The sequence below is a fragment of the Mauremys mutica genome, chromosome 10 (assembly GCF_020497125.1).
Source record: "Mauremys mutica isolate MM-2020 ecotype Southern chromosome 10, ASM2049712v1, whole genome shotgun sequence".
Taxonomy (NCBI): Eukaryota; Metazoa; Chordata; order Testudines; family Geoemydidae; genus Mauremys; species Mauremys mutica.
In genome coordinates, this window is record NC_059081.1 from 28572900 (window position 1) to 28595177 (window position 22278).

The 22278-nt window shown below is 41.9% G+C and overlaps 1 long non-coding RNA gene across 1 annotated transcript; it reads left to right on the top strand.

Annotated features, from left to right (window-relative positions):
- Positions 1–18527: 18527 nt before the first annotated feature.
- LOC123378375 lies at positions 18528–21152 on the top strand. The gene is made up of 3 exons (XR_006582577.1): positions 18528–18766; positions 19559–19751; positions 21019–21152. It is a non-coding gene; the product is annotated as an uncharacterized LOC123378375 (long non-coding RNA).
- Positions 21153–22278: the final 1126 nt, after the last annotated feature.

Here is a 22278-nt window from a genome sequence, read left to right on the forward strand (position 1 = left end):
TGCTCTGATCCCATGTATACTTTTATGCATGTGAATAGTCTATGGAACGTAATAAAAATATACATGCAGGATTAGGGTCTCAGTTTGTAAGTATGGAACAGAATTAATTATTTACTTATATGCATTTTATAATTTACTTATATAGATTTTATTTTTGAATACACATCTTTAAGAACAGGTTAGACAAAAACCTGTCAAGGATGGTCTAGGTATATGTGGTCCTGCCTCAGTGCTGGGGGCTGGTGTGCATGACCTCTAGGAGTCACTTCCAGGCCTACATTTCTATGATTTAAGATGGAGCCACCTAAAAACATTTACAACTCTTTTCAAATAAATGGAGTATCTCCCATTCATTCAACTATTAAAGATTAAACACAAATAAGCATTCACTCATCCCCCCACCCCAGTACTTCCCTTTAAATCATCTTAGCTCACCATCTTCTCAAAAGCCAGATTGCTGAGAGAATAGAGAGACCTTGCAGTGTTCCATTAAGGTGAACACAGTCTCCAGTTCTGTCAGATCAAGGGTGGAACTGCATTCCAGATGTATTTATTTCTGTATAAGTAGGAGCATTGCCAGCACATCACGGGGCGTGATCATTCCCCTCTATTCAGCATTGGTGAGGCCTCATCTGGAGTACTGTGTCCAGTTTTGGGCCCCACACTACAAGAAGGATGTGGAAAAATTGGAAAGAGTCCAGCGGAGGGCAACAAAAATTATTAGGGGGCTGGAGCACATGATTTATGAGGAGAGGCTGAGGGAACTAGGATTATTTAGTCTGCAGAAGAGAAGAATGAGGGGGATTAAATAGCTGCTTTCCTCTACCTGAAAGGGGGTTCCAAAGAGGATGGACCTAGACTGTTCTCAATAGTATCTGATGACAGAACAAGGAGTAATGGTCTCACGTTGCAGTGGGGGAGATTTAGGTTGGATATTAGGAAAAACTTTTTCACTAGGAGGGTGGTGAAGCACTGGAATGGGTTACCTAGGGAGGTGGTGGAATCTCCTTCCTTAAAGTCCTGGCTTGACAAAGCCCTGGCTGGGATGATTGAGTTGGGGATTGGTCCTGCTTTGATCAGGGGGTTGGACCTGCTGAGGTCCCTGCCAACCCTGATATTCTATGATTCATTTTTAACACCTTGCCAGCCGCCCCCTCCAGTTTTAACCAACTCTCACACGTCAGCTCATTTCAACTGCTGCAGTATCATGCAAAGATAGGCGCACTCTCATAGGTCACAAACTATGAGGTTCATAGGTTTGAACGAGCACCTTCAATTGCACCCAGTAAGCAGAGGCCTTTGCAGATCATGGGGCACAAATATGTCATGCTCCAGCCAAGATGCAACACTCAGCAAGCAGGGTACCATATTATATTCTGTACCAGCCAAAGTTTGCAAACGGTATTGCTTGAAACACCAGGAAGAGTATGTTGAAGTAAAATAGTCCCAAGGACACAAATTGTCAGGTATCTGTAGCAAGAATCACAGCTAAAGAGAGGACAAACATCTGAACAAGCTTAGATGGAGACAAACAGATGGAACGCTGCTATCTGAGTGTCCAAAAGCAACTTGATATCCAGCACATTGCATATCTGTGTTACAAATGGTGGCCTTAAGTGGTTGGTCCACACTTCTCATCACAAGAATAAGGGAACCAAAATAACATTTACCAATTCTCCCAGTAGCTTCCCCCCACCCTCCTATCATTACTTCAGAATTAGATGAACTGAATTTCAGTCAAGTAAACCCTATCCATACCTCAGTCTGGACTCGGTTAGTCCATCTCTCATAAGCAGACATCAGAGCTCAATATCCAGGTTCCATAACCACTGTATCAAGGGAAGGGTAGGTATTGTATACCTCCCTCCACATGTTGGGTTGGGTACTCTTCAACCACATCAATTTTATTATCTGGGATGCTGCCCCACAGTCACAGTGTGGGGAGGAAACCAAGCCAACCTGGAGCATGGTTGTGGCAACTCTGATGAAGCCAGAGAGTGAGTAGCATGTTGAGCCTGATCCAGGATCTACGATGACGTGAGCAAGGCAGCAGGTGCAGGAATTCTCTCCTGAATTTACTTAATGTGTTATACTCTCTTTCCCACTGATGCTTCTACTCTGTAAGGACATAATTTAAGCTTCCTGGGAGTGCTAATCCATCAATTACATCAACAAGAGTGGATGAAATGGAAATAGAATGCGGAGAGTATTCCACATGCTGAAGACGCTGCCAACCCACATTGTACTTCCTCACCACCCTTCTTTTCTGTCCTTTATACACATCAAAGAGGAGATGTGACTGAATGTGGAACCCTGCATGAGGAGAAGGTAGATGCAGGTAAGCAACTACCCAGTGCTAACAACCTCAGATTTTTCAGCAAAAAAGTAATGGAAAAATCCAGATTGACTTCATATACTCCTGCTGGGGCCTGCCAGTGCATTTACACCTCTGGTAAACAATACCGAATGCAGCTGACAGAGCTAGACATTCACCTCCTAATCTTCATACATCACTAGTAGGAGTTCATCAACTAGTATGACCAATAGAATCTATGGCTCAGACCTAAAGCTAAACTGATTGAGATCCAGAAGACCAAGGAATCCTAATTCTGATGGATGTTCTCACCACAACTGCTTTGAAAATCTTCCCCCAGAAAAGGAACATTTAAGACAGTGAGAACTGGAGAGTTTGTCAGTTTATTGAGGAAGGTATAAAAATACCTTCTTTAAGAGAAGCTGGCATCTTGCCCTCCCTCAAGTGGGCATTGACAATCCATGCCAGTAATGGTTCAGCGCTTCCCAACTATCCTTCACAAACCATCCACACCATCTCTCTCCCGCCCCCCCAAAATATAATTGCTGCAAAGAGACTACTCACTGAAAATACCCTTGGAGGGACCTTTAGTGTGATAACTAACATGGTGTATTGGAAATATCATTTGGCCATTCTCAGAACCATATCAATTAGAGGTGGAAGGACCCATTACTTCATTCAGTCAGTCCTGCCCCCGCAGGACGGCTACATACTGATTATTTACTAGTTTTTGTCCAATATTGTTTTAAACGTCCCAAGCAGCATTGCTTGAATTAAAATGCATGATTAATGTGCAAACAATCAGCCTTGAACTTCTCCTGGCCTACAATTAGAAAAGCCATATGTTGGTAATTTTCCCTAGATTTTCAATATGCTCTTGAATCTGACTTACAATTTGTCCTCATTGTAATGTGATGTGTAAGATTCTCCATACAGGTAATATGCAGGCAAGCAGCCATAAAATAGGCTCAAGAGTGATTATACCATAAATTTAATTAGATTTGCAGTAAGGTCTTGCATTTGATGTTTAGTCCTAACAGTCACAAGGTATCAGTTCCTATTTTTTAATACAGATTTACTAGAACCAACAAAGATAAACTCAAGTTGCAAAATTTTTTTTATTACTAAAAATGTTAGTTATTTATACTGTTTACCTGTTCTCTAGATCACTCCAGCTGCACTACACACGGTACCAGATAGTTCATATATGGTCATGTTAATGTGTCAATTAAACATCGGAGGGCCAAATCTTACCTCATTCACACAAACAGTTCTACTGGCTTAGAGCTTGATCTTGCACTCATTGTAGCCAATGGCAGATCTCCCATTCGCTCCAAGGTGCAGTATCAGGCCACTGAGCTCCAATCCTGCAACTGATAGAATGTGAGGAAGTCTCACCTAAGACTAATGTCATGTGACCTTGTAACAGGGTGATTTGCCCCTTTATGGCTGAGGAGCCAGCCAGCCCTGTTCAAATATCTGACCCAGTTCTCCTGCGCTAGAAGAGATATTCCCTAGCTGGACCTGATTAGGAAGGTAGGTGGCATCTGGGGCAATTTAAGGGAGACAGAAATGAGAGTGAGAGAGAGAGATTCCCAAGTTAGCAGAGCCAGAGACTTGGGGCTGGACAGGACTGGTTCTAGGTGGTGAGCAGGGTGGTGGCCCAGGGATATAACTTCCAGGAGGCACCAGCCCTACTGCTGCACCATTTGGCTTTTTTTTGCTCAGCCACTTGCTGGGCGGTGGGTGGGGGCACAAAAACATTTTCTGCCCTGACCGGCAACATGGGTAGGGCTGCCTCTGAGGCTGGAGAAAGCTGAGAGCCAGGGACATGGCAGAGGGTTTGCCCGCTGACCTGTCCAAGCCAAAGAACAGACAGAACCAGGAGAGTGTTGAACTTTCTCCTAGGGAATGAAAGAACGCCAGGTAGGAAGACCAGGTAGTTCCTGCCGGGAAAAGTAGGGAAGCATTCCAGCTAGAAGGGGCCAGGGTGGCTATTTGGCAAAAAACAACCACCACCACCACCAGGCTGGAACTGAGGAACAGCCCTGAGACTGGCAGAAGTCTCTGGAGCTTAATATGTGCTGTGTTAATGGATGGTATATTGAGACTTCAAGAACTGTTTGAGAGTTTATGGTAATAAATCATACCCAAGCTGGGATATTAGCCACAATGCAGTTCCTCAGAGCCCTGAGATGGGAAAACTGAGATACTCTATGGCTGCCATAAGAGAAATGCTAAGGAATAAGGAGAACATGTCAGCCTTAAAGAAATTGTGCAAATTAAGCATATTTCCTCCTTTTTATGAAATTTGCAAACATGTTTACATGAGTCACAAATTCATAATTACATACTCTAATTTGCCAAATACCATCACACTACTGTGATTTTGGAAATGTGGTTTCACATACATTATTCTTTAAAAAATGTAGTTTGTAGCATGTATTCTCTGAAATGACTGAGCCCTCTAATCCCACAGGGATATAGCCGCTTTGCCGATCCAGGAACCAATTTTACATTTGCAATCAACACACAGGATATGGGGATGGTTCTTTCTCAATGTTTCCTTGACCATTTTTGCCTCATTGTTGCAAGTGATTGACTTCAGTAGAAACAGCCACACAGCATAAGTATCAGCCCAGGAGGGCAATAGTACACAATTTTCCATTTATTTTATATAAAGAGACATCCTCTGGGGGTATAAAAAGTTCTAAAAGCAATTTAAGATATTTTACCAGCCTGTGTACTAAGCATTTTTCTGATCTCTTAGGTTGCCTAAATCATCAGTGTTTACCACATTGCTATTGCACTAGTGTGCTGAGATAGTTCTAATTAAACCTTCCATTTAACTACTATAGATGCTGGCACTCATTTTAAAGCTAAAGAGTTGGAGTCAATATGTAGTTTGATCTGCTCCAATTATCTTGTATCAACACACCTGTTTTAGCCCCATTTCAACCAAGGGCTTAAGCACATCCATCTTTAAGCATCTGAGTAGTTCCATTGAACTGATATGCTTCAGTACCTTGCTGAATCAGGATCTTAATGTAGACTAAGGTAGCTTTCCAGCAGGCAATGATGTCTTGTATTTGATGCTGAGGGTACGCACCATATTATCCTTCTTCAGCTTGTTTCCTGTGCAAATTCTGTACATGCACACTATCCCCAGATGAAAAAGCACAGGTCAGAGTACTGATTGAATCCCTCTGGACCTCAGTGTCAAGCAAAAGGTGATCAAAGCATTGTAATATAAGAACATAAGAATAGCCATACTGGCTTAGACCAAAGGTCCATTTAGCCCAGTATCCTGTCTTCCGACAGTGGCCAATGCCAGGTGCCCCAGAGGGAATGAACAGAACAGGTAATCATCAAGTGATCCCTACCCTATCACCCATTCCCAGCTTTTGGCAAACAAAGGCTAGGAACACCATCCCTGCCCATCCTGGCTAATAGCTATTGATGGACCTATCCTCCATGAATTTAGCTAGTTCTTTTTTGAACCGTGTTATAGTCTTGGCCTTCACAACATCCTCTGACAAGGAGTTCCACAAGTTGACTATGTGTTGTGTGAAAAAATACTTCCTTTTGTTAGTTTTAAACCTGCTGCCTATTAATTTCATTTGGTGGCTCCTAGTTCGTGTGTTATGAGAAGGAGTAAATAACACTTCCTTATTTACTTTCTCCACACCAGTCATGATTTTATAGACCTCTATCATATCCCCACTTAGTTGTCTTTTCCAAGCTGAAAAGTCCTAGTCTTATTAATTTCTCCTTGTACAGCAGCCATTTCATACCCCTAATCATTTTTGTTGTCATCATAATTGTAAATTAAATGCCCAATCCCAACCTCATTATAGTTGACAGTAAAACTTCTAGTTTTGATTCATCGAGAGCAGGATCAACTCTCAATCCTTTGATTATGATTATAGTCAGTGTCTACTTGAGTATAACAAATGTAGAAGAAAGCTTAATTACATCTATACTTTCAGAGACAGATGAAACAAGCATTGTGTAACAGGATATGCAACATGTTTTCAGTCTTTATGGTTTCTGTAGTGAAAGTATAGTGTTCTGAACTTTTTAAATTATTTTTAAAAGCCTGTTATTGCCCATATGAAAAAGTCCAACAGAATTTTGTAGAGTGCTGTTTTTTCCAGTAGAATTATTAAATTAACTGACAGCAAGGATATTATCTCTTACATTCTGTAGGATGGTTTGGACATAAAGAATTTCATTATTTGTCTTCTGTTTTCTTATCCTAACCAGTAGCCATTATGTTCAGTATTACAGCTCCATCTCTTGTATCAGGAAGCAAGAAATGTCAATCAGCTCGATATACCCCAGTCCACTTTTTTGCTTTCTACATCGGTAAAGCACAGGGGAACATAAAGAAAGCACTGTACCTTCCTTCTTCTAGCCATCTCAGGGCAGGGATCTGGGTCAATGCCTCTTCCAATAACTGGATGCCAAAGACGATCAATTTAAAGTGTGCTAGTAAAGATGGTTAAACAGGGAAGGAATGGGGATATTCTGAAAAAAACACCCTCTTTTTTTCAAAATTTGAAATTTCATTAATTTTTCTAGATTTGAAAAACAGTAGCGAGCTCTGCATGCTGGCAGTTTCTTTGCCAGACCCTGTCCTCGGATTCCCAGCCAATTGCCTGACTGTCTGATCAGGAATAAACCCAATCTCAGGAGGCAGCTACTGGAACTCTTCTTACCAAAATATCCCTCTGCCTCATCCCACCACTCCTGACAGAAGAACTGGGGATTTTGTTCCCAGTACTAATTGTTCTGCAAGTGAACATGGGGCTTCAGCTAAAACTAGAATTCCTGGACCTAGCACGGTAGATTAAGGACTATATCTTCCTTGCTTAGGACCAAGCTAATAAAATCAATCTGCAGTTTCGCAAATTGCACTACACTGTGGCCATCTCACAGGCTTGGAAGGCTAAAGTATCTGTCCCCTCAATCTCTTAGGCAGCCCCTGGTCATCTCCACTTATGTTCACCTGACATTATCAACTGGACCTCTCGTCTACAGAAGAATCAGAGTTAAGCCAGTCAATGATCTGAGTGCCACCCTAGGTAAGTATTCCAACACTGTTCTCTGTGTTCGGTTACTGTAAAATAATTATCATGCAGGATATGTGAAGACAGGGCTGTACAGTGAAGAAAATTACTTGTCATAGTCCTCTTTTCTCCTAGCCTACATCCTCCCTGATGTCCCTAGACAGTATCAGTACCATAAGTATCTCTTAACATACGGTAATTTTTTCTTATTCTAACATATTATTTCACACTGGAAGTGCCTAGCTAGTAGAAAGTAAGCAGGCAGAAGTCGACACATAGATTGCCAGTTATTCCTTACCTCCTCCTTCCTGACGGATGGAGACATAGTGAGTGTAATGGGTATCAGGTAGGATAGGAGAAGGTAGGACTGTGACAAACATTACTAATAAGTAATCTCTTCTTATTCAGTTCTGTAGTCGGGGGGTCAGAATAGTTTGCTGTATTGTAATAAAGCAGGTAACACTGTCTTTTTAACTTGAATGTAGTCTGCCTACCTTGTATTAGCATGTAGCCTTTTAAGGGAGGAATAATGACAGCAGTATTTTTATGACTGATTTTTCCAGTCCCAGAGGTCAATAAGGGATTCTAAAGGTTATAAGTGGAGACTTAAAGTCATTTGAAAACTCATAAATCATGTTTCTGAAAAAGGATAGCCTTTAGTTATCAAGGATGCAGGGCTTAATGAAAGCTACTAATAGTTGTACCAGTCTAGGCTCTTTTTTATAAGTGACATAATTCTGGGTGGAGCCAGATATTTTCCTCATTCTGACACCCAAAACATCAAACTTGGACTCACATTTTGATTTGGTATAAAAAGTTATCTCCTATGATCTGGGAAATGAACAAATGTTATACCTAATCTGTGACATGAGAAAAATGTTTGAAACTAACAATACAAATATCTTTGAGAGGGAAGGATACAGTAGTCTGTGGTTAAGAACGGAGCCCAAGATTTTCAAAAATAGGAAACTAAAATTAGGTCTGGTCTACGCTACAGGGTTAGGTCGAATTTAGCTGTGTTAGGTTGATTTTAAAATGAATGCATCCACACAACCAACCCCATTCCGTCAACTTAAAGGGCTCTTAAAATCGACTTCTGTACTCCTCCCTGGCGAGGGGAGTAGCGCTAAAATCGACCTTGCTGGGTCGAATTTGGGGTAGTGCAGACGCAAATTGACAATACTGGCCTCTGGGAGCTATCCCAGAGTGCTCCAATGTGACTGCCCTGGACAGAACTTTGAACTCCAATGCACTAGCTAGGTACACAGGAAAAGCTCTGGGAACTTTTGAATTGAATTTCCTGTTTGGTCAGTGTGGCGAACTCAGCAGCACAGGTGACCATGCAGTCCCCCCGGTATCATAGAGTCTAGAATGTTTCTAAGCTCCCCCTATCATCTCCGTCCCTGAGGTTATTGCAGATTAGAAGGCGAAAAAAACCACACTCGCAATTACATGTTTTCTGAGCTCATGCAGTCCTCCCGCACTGATAGGGCACAGCTTAATGCATGGAGGCATTCAGTGGCAGAGGCCAGGAAAGAATTAAGTGAGCATGAAGAGTGGAGGCAGGACGCGATGCTGAAGCTAATGGGGGAACAAACGGACATGATGAAATGTCTGTTGGATCTGCAGGAAAGCCAGAAAGAGCACAGACCCCCCACTGTATAACCACCTACCCTCCTCCCCATGTTCCAGAGCCTCCTCACCCAGACGCCCAAGAACGTGGGGAGAAGGCTTCAGGCACTCCACTCCACTCCAGAGGATGGCCCAAGCAACAGAAGGCTGTCATTCAAACAGTTTGATTTTTAGTGTGGCTACAATAAGCAATGTGGCCATGTCCTTCCTTCCTCCCATACCTCACCCAGGCTACCTTGTCTGTTATCTCATTTTTTTAATTAATAAAGAATGCATGGTTTCAAAACAATAGTTACTTTATTTCGAAGAGGGGAGGGTTGTTGGCTTACAGGGGACATACACAATCGACTGTATAAAATCAATTTCTAAAAATCGACTTCTATAAAATTGATTTAATTTCGTATTGTAGACGTACCCTTAGTCTCCTAAATACTGGGTTAGGAATCTAGATAAGTGGCCTGACTTTCAAAAGTGGGCTCCTGTTTTGGGAAATCTTGAATTGAAGATTCAGCACAGGGCTCTGAATTTCATGGGTGTTGGCCACCATAGGCTTCCATGGGTTTATGTCACCTCCCAGCCTACGACTCCCTTGCTATAGGGCAAAGGCACTGCGCTATAGGCTCCTAGGATCTGGGTCTGTCACCTAAGGTCTAAAATGTGGCAGCCTGCAGGTACACGAGCTCTCCTGCAACCCTGTCAGCCCTTACCCCAATTGTCATTCTACTGTAGACCAGGCAAGTGCATATGAAGTGTTGGGGGTAACTTAGAACTTCTTCCACGCTGCTTAACTTTCCTGTTCTTCCCCAGGATGACTGGCTGTGCTCTGGAAATGCAACAGGGGGATGGGTTAAGCTCCACATAAACCAGCTGCACAACAATTCTATAAGTAAGTGCATCCTTTACTATATGCAATGCACAATAAATTACTATAGGTATTCACCCATCTATGGTTCTTCCACATCCCAAATACCCACCAACGGGCAAGTGGGCTAACCAGTTGGTGGAATAGGGTGGTGAAGGTGAAGCTGCTTTCTGCTTCACCGGGTCTTTTATTGGATTCTCAAGAGATAACAGGACCCAGTCCGGATTTCAGACTTGTCTGCCACCATCATAAATGTTACCAATTTTCACACTATGCATAGATTGCCCTCTTATTTCTGCTGGGTACATAGGCCAGGGGCCTAAGCTTTCAGCTCAGACTAGCCAGCCACTCAGGCCATTGGTGTGTACTGGCCCACCTATATGCTAGGTGGCTCCTTGTAGTGCCTCAGAGCAAATGGCCTGGCACCTGGTTCTTTTAAAAGATTCTAGTTTTGTACATATTTGCCCATCTTTAAATATTGGTTTACTAAAGAAACTGCATTGTTCACTATTGACTCACTCATGACATTAGCTTTTCTGTATGAAGAAAAGAGAATCTAGAAACATTAAACAGCTTTCAATTTAATTCAACTGTATTTTTTAAATTTTCTTTTTAAAAGCTACTGCCATGTTGATAAAATGCTTTTGATAAGCACTGACAGCTTTTGCTGGGTTCTTGAAGCTAGTGTATGTTCATCATTGGAGTCCATGAGGAGTGTAATTTTTCCAAGCACTGCACAGGACAGGAGCAGTGGGAGATGCACTGCACAAACCCTGCACATTGCTTTGAAAATATGCCCTTTTTTATTTTGCTTCATGCACTATAACTGGGCGACGCCTATAACCCACTAAACAAAACCATGCTGTAAATAATGCCTTAGGCATTAAGATTCAGCTCTTAGTGCTTAAGTCATTGCTGTCCTCACTACGTTTGTTCAAGGGAATATTTTGCAAAGTGGGGCTAGAAATAATTTTGAATAGAGTTGATTTAAAGGAATTAATTATATAAGCACAGATAGAAGCAACATGGGCAAAGTGTCACTCATAACCTTCTGAAGCTTGGCTATAATTCCTGTCCTTATTTCTGTTTTTAATTGCATTCTTTGCCTTTTCAGTTAACCAAGACACAAGACTTCAGCCTGTCCATGTATGTACAGAAATTCTCATAGAAATCAACGGGCACTTGGGAGTTCTGTACCATCCAGCATACTATACACACCCAAGCACCAGGACTGCAGTAGGTACTTGGATGATGCACCCAGTTAACCAGCTTTAATGAATCCTCCTGTATCCTTAGATCCTATGTCTATTCTAAGCTCAGAGATTTAACCATCTAATGTTTTGAGGCCGAAGGGAGGTGTGAATCAAACACTATTTTTTAGTCTTTATCTTAGATTTGTTCTTGGTTTTATCAGCCTTATCACAGGACCTAGTGTTAGTACATAAAGAGCCAGATTCCACTATCATTTACACTGGAATAATTCTGCTGACGTCTATAGAATTACACTAGTGTGGACCTGGTGTCAGATCAGCATCAGACCTACAGTATCTTTTCTATCTTTTGAATAAGCTCCCTGAATCTTCTGTTTAAATAAATATATATAAACTCCTGAGCCACTACTTCCTGCCTCTTTTTCAGGTCCAGTTTAGTCCATTTTTCCTCAATTGCCTGGCAAATGCCCCTACCACCAACCAAAAGAAAAAAAGAATTTCTTGAAGGACAGTCTTCTGATTCAGGCACTGGGATTCAAGAGACCTGGGTTCAGTTCAGTGTTCTGCCATAGGTTTGCCCAGGTCACACAGGAAGACTCTTTTCTCCATGGGTGAGATGCTCATCACCCCTCAGGCAAAGGGGTGCTAAAAGTCCTGGATCCAGCAAGGAGAGAATTCATCAGGCACAAAATAGGAAATCAGCCACAGGCTGTCCTCTGAGGAACCCCTAGCAAACCCTGGCATATAGGATTTACCAGGTGCAAAGTTGAGGGGAGAAGGGTATTTTGAGGATGCAGCCATTGCAACAGCACATAGGGCTATGGGGATTCTGGGCAGTGCTACGTGGGGACGGGCTGCTCTAACTTAGCCTTAAGGAACTGCCTAAATTATGTGTCTGGCCCTGGAGCATCCTAGAATCAGGAGGTCATACTGTTGACTTAACCATAGTGCCCCTCCCTCTTGGCTGTGAATTCTGTGCTGCACTTCCCAGAACCACAGCACAAAATCATCCCAGCCAGGGCTTTGTCAAGCCGGGCCTTTAAAACCTCTAAGGATGCAGATTCCACCACCTCCCGAGGTAACCCATTCCAGTGCTTCACCACTCTCCTAGTGAAATAGTTTTTCCTAATATCCAACCTAGACCTCCCTCACTGCAACTTGAGACCATTGCTCCTTGTTCAGTCATCTGCCACCACTGAGAACAGCCAAGTTTCATCCTCTTTGGAATCCCCCTTCAGGTAGTTGAAGGCTACTATCAAATCCACCCTCCCCTCTTCTTTTCTGAAGACTAAATAAGCCCAGTTCCCTCAGCCTCTTCTCATAAATCATGTGCCCCAGCCCCCTAATCATTTTTGTTGCTCTCCGCTGGGCTTTCTCCAATTTGTCACATCCTTTCTGTAGTGGGGGCCTCAAAACTGGACGCAATAATCCCGATGTGGCTTCAACAGTGCCGAATAGAAGGGAATAATCACTTCCCTTGATCTGCTGGCAATGCTCATACTAATGCAGCCCAATGTGCCGTTGGCCTTCTTGGCAACAAGGGCATGCTGTTGACTCATATCCAGCTTCTTGTCCACTGTAATCCCCAGGTCCTTTTCTGAAGAACTGCTGCTTAGCCAGTCGGTCACCAGCCTGTAGCAGTGCATAGGATTTTTCTGTCCTAAGTGCAGGAGTCTGCACTTGTCTTTGTTGAACCTTATCAGATTTCTTTTGGCCCAATCCTCCAATTTGTCTGTATCACCCTGGACCCTATCCTACCCTCCAGTGTATCTACCTCTCCCTCCAGCTTAGTGTCATCCGTGAACTTGCTGAGGGTGCAATCCATCCCCTCATCCAGATCATCTTCACCCTATATGCCTCAGTTCCTGTCTCTATTTAGACTGTAATTCTTTGGGGTATAAACTGTCTCTTGCTATGTGCGTATACTGTGCTCAGCACAATGCAGCCTTAATTTAGCTCTTGATCTCTAGTTGGTGCAGTAATACAAATAATAAATCATAATATTAATATTAACTTGAGTTAATAACTCTACAATGATTTTTGCACAGAGCCTCCAACGTTCCATCTTCTTTGTTTTACCTTGGAACTTTTGAAGTGCAGTGCAGTTTCAGCCTACGGCATGATCCAACCCACGCCTCCCTCCCCACGGACAATAGGAGTCTTTCCATGGACTGTAGCAGGCTTTGTATCTGGACTCTAGTGAATTACTAGTAAATTATGGGCATGTGCCACACAGCCAGATGAAGATGCAAAGAAGGGTGTGATGGCAGATCTTAGTCCATTCAACCCAGAAGAAAAGGGATTTTTGTAAAACAGTAAGTTCCACTAAAAGACGAACTGACATTAATAGAAATTTATTTTTCTACATCCAACTAAGGGCTTGTCTACATGGGAAGTTGGCGAGGAGTAAGCTGGCACTAGCTATTCTGCACTTGCTCTCTGCATAGACACTCTTTCTGCTCACTAAAAGTACCTTTGTGTGGTTTAGCTTAGTATAATTTAAACTAATTTGTATTACTGTAACAACTTCAAAGTGTACTAAGATAAAACACACACAAGCACTTTTAGTGTGTATTATGAGTGTCCATATGGGTTGTTAGTACAGAATAGTTAGTGTGCTTTAAATTCACACCCTAGCTTACTCTACACTAACTCCCAGGTAGACAAGCCCTAAATCATAAATAGGCAACATATAGTGAGAGCACCTTTTCAAGTAATACATTTAAAGGAATACAATTATAAACAGAACAAACTTCCATTGCAGAACAAAGGTTCACATACAATGGACAATAAACCCAATTTAAAAGAACAGAGCAGATGAATGGGTAACAAATAAACAATGTCTGATAAAACAGCAGTGCCCTAATAAGAAATAGATGACAAATGGAATCGAGCTATTTTGCAGAGTAAGATGGATCCCTGACTGCTGTAAATATTGAGCACTCCTGATTTACATTTAAGCCCACTGTAGGAATAGGGGGCATGTGAGGTGTGAGCTAATCACACAGGAACTCAGACTATCCTGGGAAGTAACTACCTTTAAGACACATTGCAAGACCCTCTTCATTGAGAAAGCTTTCCCACAGACAAACAACGCCCCAGTCTGGGCCTGCATGGATTCAGAACCTCCCATGCCTAGGGAAGGGCACATCACAGACAACTCCATATAATTCATTACAAGTGGACAGTCTAACTTAGCTGGGAAGTACTTTGGTATTACAGTGATGGACACTATATAAAAGCCCTAAGAAGGATAAGAGAGCAGGTTTGGGGAAGTAGACAGGTTACATTCCAGGAGATATATTTAAAAGCTTGGGACCTTGACAAAGACTGAGGTCCATATTCAGAGGATTTATGTAACAAGATGTAAGTGAAAGGAGAGTTTTAGTTATGCTAAAGATCCAGAAGAGGCTGCCAATAAAAATACCTTAGATTCCGCTCTGAATCTGACCCTGAGAATCTCTATTTTTTTTTCTTTTAAATTAATAACCTCATGCATTCCGTTCAGTAGGAGTTGTCAGTAATAAACTCAGTTCTGTGCATCTAACCAAATTATCTGTCTGTAGGTACTAGCCATTTAATCTGAACAATTCAGTTCTTCGCTGCTCCCATGATAATATCTCCTTCATATTCCATGAGGTTATGCCTACCAGAAGGAATTAGTCATAGTTGGAAATTATGAAGTTAGTGCTCTATAATTCATCTTTCATTAATATAGAGGAGTTTGCTTCTTGAATGATTATCCTTCCATTTTATACATATATCTTGATAATATGTGGTGTTCTGCCTGCTGCAGCTTGAAAGTGGGAGTTTTAGTGTAGTGCTTTCACTGGCGAGGAATAATAGTATTAGAAGCAGAGCCACAAGTGATAGACACATGGCTTTGGAGAGAGAGCAGGTTCTTCAACTCCTACATATGTGCTCTACTCAATCGCTGCCCTGAATGGCTTCCTACTAATGGAGCAAGATGATTATGTCAAATGTGAACAAACAAAGCAAACTGTGAACAATTTGAAGAAGAATGTAACCAGTTTATCAATGCTGACAATTTGTGATGGTTTTAATGAGTAAAGTGCAAGAGGTGCACTGTCAAATGATCTGGAATCTCCTGCCTATTCTCAGGTGTCTCAACTCTTTTACTGAAAGAATTCTTTATTACAAGAGATTTAGCACTGGAAAAACTGTATACAAATTCATGTAGCCACCCAGTCTCAGATGATATTTTCCTTCACAGAAAACTGATATTTGTCTATGTAGGTTGTAAGCTCTCCAGGACAGGGGGTGTGTCTCATTATGTCCTATGCTTAACTCAGTGGAGCCCTGTGATGGGATCTATGGGCCCCACACCAAATTAGGCCTGGGAGGAGAGCAATATTGGTTGAGAGAGGCCCCACCCCTCAACAGGTGCAGGGTCTAGTCACAGTGGAGGAACAGTTTAAAAGGACATTGGTAGCCTGGGAAAAGGGAGAAATCAGTTGTATGTGACATCTGGAAGCAAGCCTGATGCTGTGACAGGAGAGGCAACAAGGTTGTGAAGGCTGCTCTAATGGCAGGCACTTGGATTTCCTCCCTCTCTTTGGAAGATGAAAGCCCTAAAAGAGATTGATTGAGCAGGACACTAAGAGACCAAGCAGAGTATGCTAAGCCAGCAACCATGTCCCAAACTGAGGTGCTCCAGACTGGTAGGAAGTGACCTGGGGCAAATATAATTAGGGGGTAGCTCAATAACTCGCTGGTTGCTTTGATAAACCCCCTGTTGTCTCTGAGTTGGGACCTGGTGAAGTGAGTGGGTTTGGATTCCTTTATCTTGCCACTTCCACCCCGCCCCCCCCACTGCTCCTCTGAAGTGACAAAACCTTTGGAGGGAGCAATTGGCGCATGCAGGGGCAGAGGTGCTGGAGCTAGGGGTGTGGGAGGTGCTGCTGTACCTCATGTCTTGAAGGGGTTTCCATCATATACAGGGTTTACAGTTTGGTTCAATGGCTCTCAGCACCCCTACTGTACAAATTGTTCCAGCACCCTTGTGCAGAGGTGACTGAGACCACACCTGTAAAAAGCCAGAGCCCTGCCCAGAGGTCCCTGCCTCACGGAGATGGCTTTGCCCTACTGTGACTGTATGGACAACTCATAACAGTCATGCCCTTGTCTAGAGGAGCACACCATGGGCCTGGACAGAGGCTGCTTTGTTAAACCATTGCCAAAGAGGTAGCTACTAAAAGCCAAGCTCCTGTTTAGAGGAGGACATCATGTGACAGCCCTGGGCTGCTGTTGTGGCACAGATTCTCAGGAAAGCGCATAGAATCAGACCACTTAACCAAAGAGGTGCTCTTGAGCAATGGCTGTTTGCGGCAGGACTAGTGGCTAGGTTTGGCAGATATGTTTCACTTCCCTTTCCCTGATTCCTCAATGGGGTTTGTTTTTTTAGAGCATTGTCAAATATTGGCTTTATGCTTGTGTTGCTCTTTGTGGCTTTATGGTTCTTCATTGTGCGTCTGCAGTGAAAGAACACTTCTGGCTATTTATTTTGTTCTATTGCTAATGGTGAGAGGATAGTGAGAGTTTCTATCAGTCTTGTTTTAGTCTCAGATTTTCTTTTGTTTGAATGGCTTGGTTGGGGTGTGAAGCATTGTCTGGCTTAGCCGCCCATTTCTGTAAGTGTTCTAGCCCTTTGCTGAACCAAACTCCCTGACCTGAATGCCAGATGAGGATCCAAACTTTACCTACAAGTTTGTGTGTAGGGTAACAGGATATGTTTTTGTTATGTGGAATTCTTATATCGCTGGTCACTTGCATTGAATTGTAAGTCATATGTGTTCTTCTGCTTAAATCTCTGCCTCTCTTTCCAGTCTCATAGATACTATTCTCCTATCCTTCCACCCCACCCTCATGGGGTCATTGGTTGTCTTTTTAATAAAAGTCATAAGTCTTGTTTCCAGGTCCTGCTCTTGTCACCTAGTCAGTAAGAATGGCTGGATCAAAGTCTGGACAACATGATACAGAGGTGGATCTAGGAGGTAATTACACTGACTGCAGGTGAGCTCTTGCGGAGTAATCTATTCAGAGTTCAGAAGTTAATCATATGTAGGAGGTAGCTACAGTGTCTTTCAAGGACTTATTCTGTGGCTTTTACTAGGCAGCTTTACTTTCATTTAAAATATCCTTTTTGCAATTCCTATTTTAGGACAGAATTCTCAGACATGTTTTGCACAGTATGGCAATACTAAGTCATAAAATTGTTCTCTTTTGACATCTCAAAAATCAAGTAATAGATGAGGAATAACTTACAATGCACTACAGGTAGTTCTGAATTGTATGGTGCAGAATAAGTTAGCAAATGCAACTGCAATATGATATTTAGGTATCTGAACTAGAAGTATCCTTTTTCTTATTTATAATGACAATAGCAATTGATCCATTATTATCCCTGGGGGAAGATTTCTCAGACAAATAAAAAAGAACACAGTTTTCTGCTGTTGATATGATGTTAGTCAACAAAATAAAGCTTTTATTTGTCCCAATGGGAGCACTGGAAACAGAACTGTTAAGTTCTATTTTTCTTCAGTGTATCAGGAAAAATGTAGTTATTTGCAAGAAGACTAAATTTCTCATCACAATACTGTATTGCTAGCATACTGCATGTATTAGCTGTAGCTAAAGATACTGCTGCAGAAGGGTTTTCATGCTGGGTAGGTTTAGGCATTAAAGCAACATTGGAATAGGACTCCACAGTCAAACATTTAATACTGTCAACGGAAATAAAGTCTGTGACACTAACACAATATGTGAGCTAGTTTTTCTCTCATATGTGTCTCTGCTCATCCCCTGGCTCTCTGTGCCAGGGCAAATGCTTTTTATAATGTTTTTAAACCACACAAATAGCAACAGTTCACTGGGATTTCATTTAAAACAAACACTAAGGTTTCATTTAAGTTTACATGTGCAGTCCTTTCAAGAGCTCTGTGTGAGCCAGAAGGTGTGACAGAAAATTAAATGCAACAGATGGAGCGAGAGAGCTTGTAATAGGAACTGGTCCCTAGAAAGAAAGATATCTCCTACGAGTAGAGAGGAGATTTGGGGGAACATGAGCAAGAAGGAAAACAATGAGTCCCAAAAGCTCAGACATTCAGTCCACTTCCAAGTGGTCGTCTACAGATTCAACCCTGGTGGGTTTTCCTAATGCTAAAACATGTAAATCTTATTTACTAACTAGCAGCTGAAAGCCCATGTTGTCACGCGGGAGTGGCAGTTGGGCCAAGTAATCCACCGTCTGTGCAGTCTTGCTCATACAGCCAGTGGATTCTTGCAAATTAGCTGTAGTGAAAGGTGGTCATTGGTTGAAGTTACCTCTGATATCATAATGATCTAGGACTCTTGGCATGGCATAGGTGCATGCCCTGCTGTCACACTGGCGTAACTGATAAAGTCAAAATGGCTGAAACTGTGAATCCCAGTGATGATTGAATCTGGTGATATTCTGAAGAAAAGGTCTCTCAACCATGCTTGTGGCTGTTTCCTTCATGTGACACTGACTCAACAGGCATTCTAGGCTTCTGAGTGACACACGGTGACAATCCTAAATGTAGGACGTAATGATTGTAATGTATATTTTAGGTGTTGGGACATGTGAAAAGATTTCTGCTTGTCTGGCAAGGAAAGAGAACAGTCAGGTAAACAGGTAGGTCAGCAAACTAATTAGTGCTAGGCAGAATAAGTGTTTATACAATTCTGAATGAATAACTTTGTAACAGTGTGCCGAAGGCAAGCACCCAAATGTGGGGGTTCACTTGCCTTTAACCCTGTGCTGGGTCCTATTTTGGTGGGCTGATCACTCCCTGAAGCAGCAAATAAATAACATACTTCTTCAGTTTCTAGAGTCTGTCTGTGAATCTGTGTATTCTGGATGGTGGGCACTGGAATCTTAATATATAGATATACTTTCATGGCACTAGAGAGACAAGCCCAGGAAATAGTGAAGTATTAGATGAAATCACCATGGGTGAAGGGAGAAACTAATTCCCATAATCACAGAGAGAGAGAGAGAGAGAGCACCCAGGAGAAGCGAAAATGGAGCTTTGGAAGCAAGGAGAGAGAGAGAGAATTTAAAAGCCTGGGAGCAGAGATCAGTGAGTTTGAAGTGAATCACGCAATAAGCCAGTTCATGAAAATTCATGCAGCTAACAGGAGGTATGCCATAATTCAGAACGGTCTCTCTTACCATTATAACTAATTTGTGTATGAAACTATAACTTCATAGAACAATTCCAAATACACTTCATCTTTTGTGGAGAGATTTTTCACCCCGACTAAGTCTGGGGAGGAAAGTTTTAAAAACAGACAATACCCAAAACTTCTAATGCAAGTTGAAGAGAGCTTTGTCTAAAGTATTTTTGCATTGTTTTCTATATGAGAGAGAGAGAGAGTGCACGAATGGGCAAGAGTAACATTAGCTATTTTTTTTTAATTTCAGGGGTTCAGGGGAAGATGCCAAAGACAACTCTCACATCCTAATGGTACAGCATGTTTCAGATGACCGTTATTAAATAGAAATGCACAGGTTTTCCAGGAATGCTTAGAGAGGAAGGATGGTCAGTGGTTAGGGTGCTAGCCTGGGCCACAAGGCTACCCATGTTCAATTCCTGTTCCATCTCAGACTTCCCGGGGTAAGTCACTTAGGCCAAGATCTTCAAATATTTAAGTGCCTAATTTCCACTGATTTCAATAGGAGCTAGGTCCCTAAATAGGATTTAGGCTTTAATCTCTTCGTGCCTCTAGTCCCCCTTTGTAAAATGAAGATAACTCTTCCCTACCTCATAAATACATTTAAGATTGTGAAGGAGGGAGCAAGCTCTACAGAGAGGGACTCCTCAGAGAGCCCCCCCCTCCATTTCTCAAGAGACCATATCTACAGAATATCAATATGAGCACTTCAGGTGATTCCAGTCATCCTGATAGCAGGGTGAGACAGGTCATGCTACCTCATGAAGTCATGTCTGGCAGTATGAAGAGCTTTATAGTTAAAAACAGGACCTTGAATTGTGCCCATCTGTGAAGAGAGGGCAGTGCACTGCACACAGGTGGACTCTATTGGTCAAACTTGCCAGTAAGTGGGCAGATCACCTTATTTTACTCTAGCTGAATTTTTATTTTAAGCCGTTTTTAAGGGCAGTTTTTTTCACTTGATTTGACTTTATTTTATTGTATGTATTTAAATAATGTTATTAATCAGTCCTTGACGTGCATGTGCATACTCTCTGCTAAGTTCTTTCTATAGTGTGCACATACGGTAGTTAATCATATTTGCTAAAAACATTGACCTCACATTTACTTCCTCTATCTAGGATATGGGGAGATTTCTGCAGTTTACCAATTATATAGGCTTCAGATTACTATCTAATTATAAAATACAGCAAGAAGTGGTTAGAAATCAAGTCATGTAATTTTAATGGGATCAGTAATATAATTAAAAGATTACTTTTTTCTGCTTGGCTAGGATTGCACCGAATATTATATAATTACAAGACACAAATCTGTTCACCTCCAATATTAAAATGCATGGGGAAATAAAATAGGTATAAAAAGCATTTGGCTGTTTATTTAGAAACACCATCTTATTTAATTTTAAAAAAACCACCTTTGTTCCAAATATATTGTGAGGGGTTTTTTTTAACTAAATTATTAAGGTCACTTACGTATTATTTACAAAAAGTTACTCCTGCCAGTTTATTGTTGTTAATTGTGATTGTCCCAATTCTGTCAGAATTTTTTCTTTAAATAATCAGGTGAAAATAATTATCTGAGCCTCTAGTTGATGTGTGGTGACTGTGATAAGGTTGCTACTTTTTTGAAAGCTTTTTGAAACTACTGCTTCTTTCCTCATCAAACCATTTTTCTTGTACTTCTGTTTTGTTCCATCTTCCCTTTTTTCAGTGATTCTGAAGAGGGAAAAACTGGCTGAGCTATCTGTGGGAAAGCGTGAGTACCCCTCCAAGAGCAGAGCCTGAGGGGAACCCTCTTCAGGGTAGAAAGCAGGCGGTTGCTAGGCAGCCTTCAGTCACGTGGAGGGGAAGGGAATTAAAGCGATGTAAGACTTAATTAAGAGAACTAACCTCTCCTGATGTATAGTTGGACTGAATTTTTCTCTTATTTTATTTAAAGTGTGGAGTTTTAGTTTAAATAAACTGGATTATTTAACTGTATTTATAGTTGTGGTTTCTGTTGGCTAAATTCCATCCTTTTAGATTTGCTTCAGTTGTCTTATGTATTGTTTATATTGCACAAAGATGTGGTTCCTATTCTGAAAAGCATACAATGTCTCTTAAGACACTCACACATTGTCTCTTGTAACAAATGCTGCAGTCCTGTAGGCTAGTGATATGTGCTCAACCTGATGGTTCTGAATCCACTACAAATATGGTGGGGGTTCTGTTTCTTTCTTTTACCTGATCTAGTCATTATTTGTTGCCTGGCTTCCTGGAGATACCAAGGGACTCTTGAGGAGGAATTGGAATGAAAAGAAAGCAATGGCCTTAAGGACTGGTTCAGGGAGTGAAAGCTATGTGTAAAGGGAAATGTGAAAAATGGCTGTGGCAGAAGTGGATAAACAAGCAGTCCAACATGTTGTCATTGCCGAGTGTGTGTGTGTGTGTGTGTGTGTGTGTGTGTGTGCGCGCGCGCGCACGGGAGAGGAGGGGAGTTATACTGGAATCTTCCTCAGACTTTAGGGTGAATTTTTTTTAACTTTATTTTTCCCTTCCTAAGTCAGAGGTGTATCCCACGGTGAAAAAGGAAAGGGAGTGCACTGTGTACCAGGCAAGGAGGGGTGCCAGCACTAGCAGTGAGCATACACCAGATGAGAAGGGGGTGCTTTCTAGCAAGGGAAGGGGAACTGCACTCCTCCCTATTGACTCTATTGTCCTTTGCATAGCAAAGTTCAGAGAGGACCCAAACAAAAAGCCAAAGTGGGATTTTCTTCACACTCACAGTCCTCTGAAATATTCCCTTCCCACACACACACTTTGTCCTCTGTCACCCACACAAAGCACACAAAGGTGAGATTCTGTGCTGCACCGCTTAGAAAACTCAGCTGGGGAGAAGACGGGTGGGAGGCGGACACTGTGGCGGCTTTAAGCCACCATATTAACACCATCATAATGGTTTATTGGATTTAAGCTACAGTCTCCCTGAGCT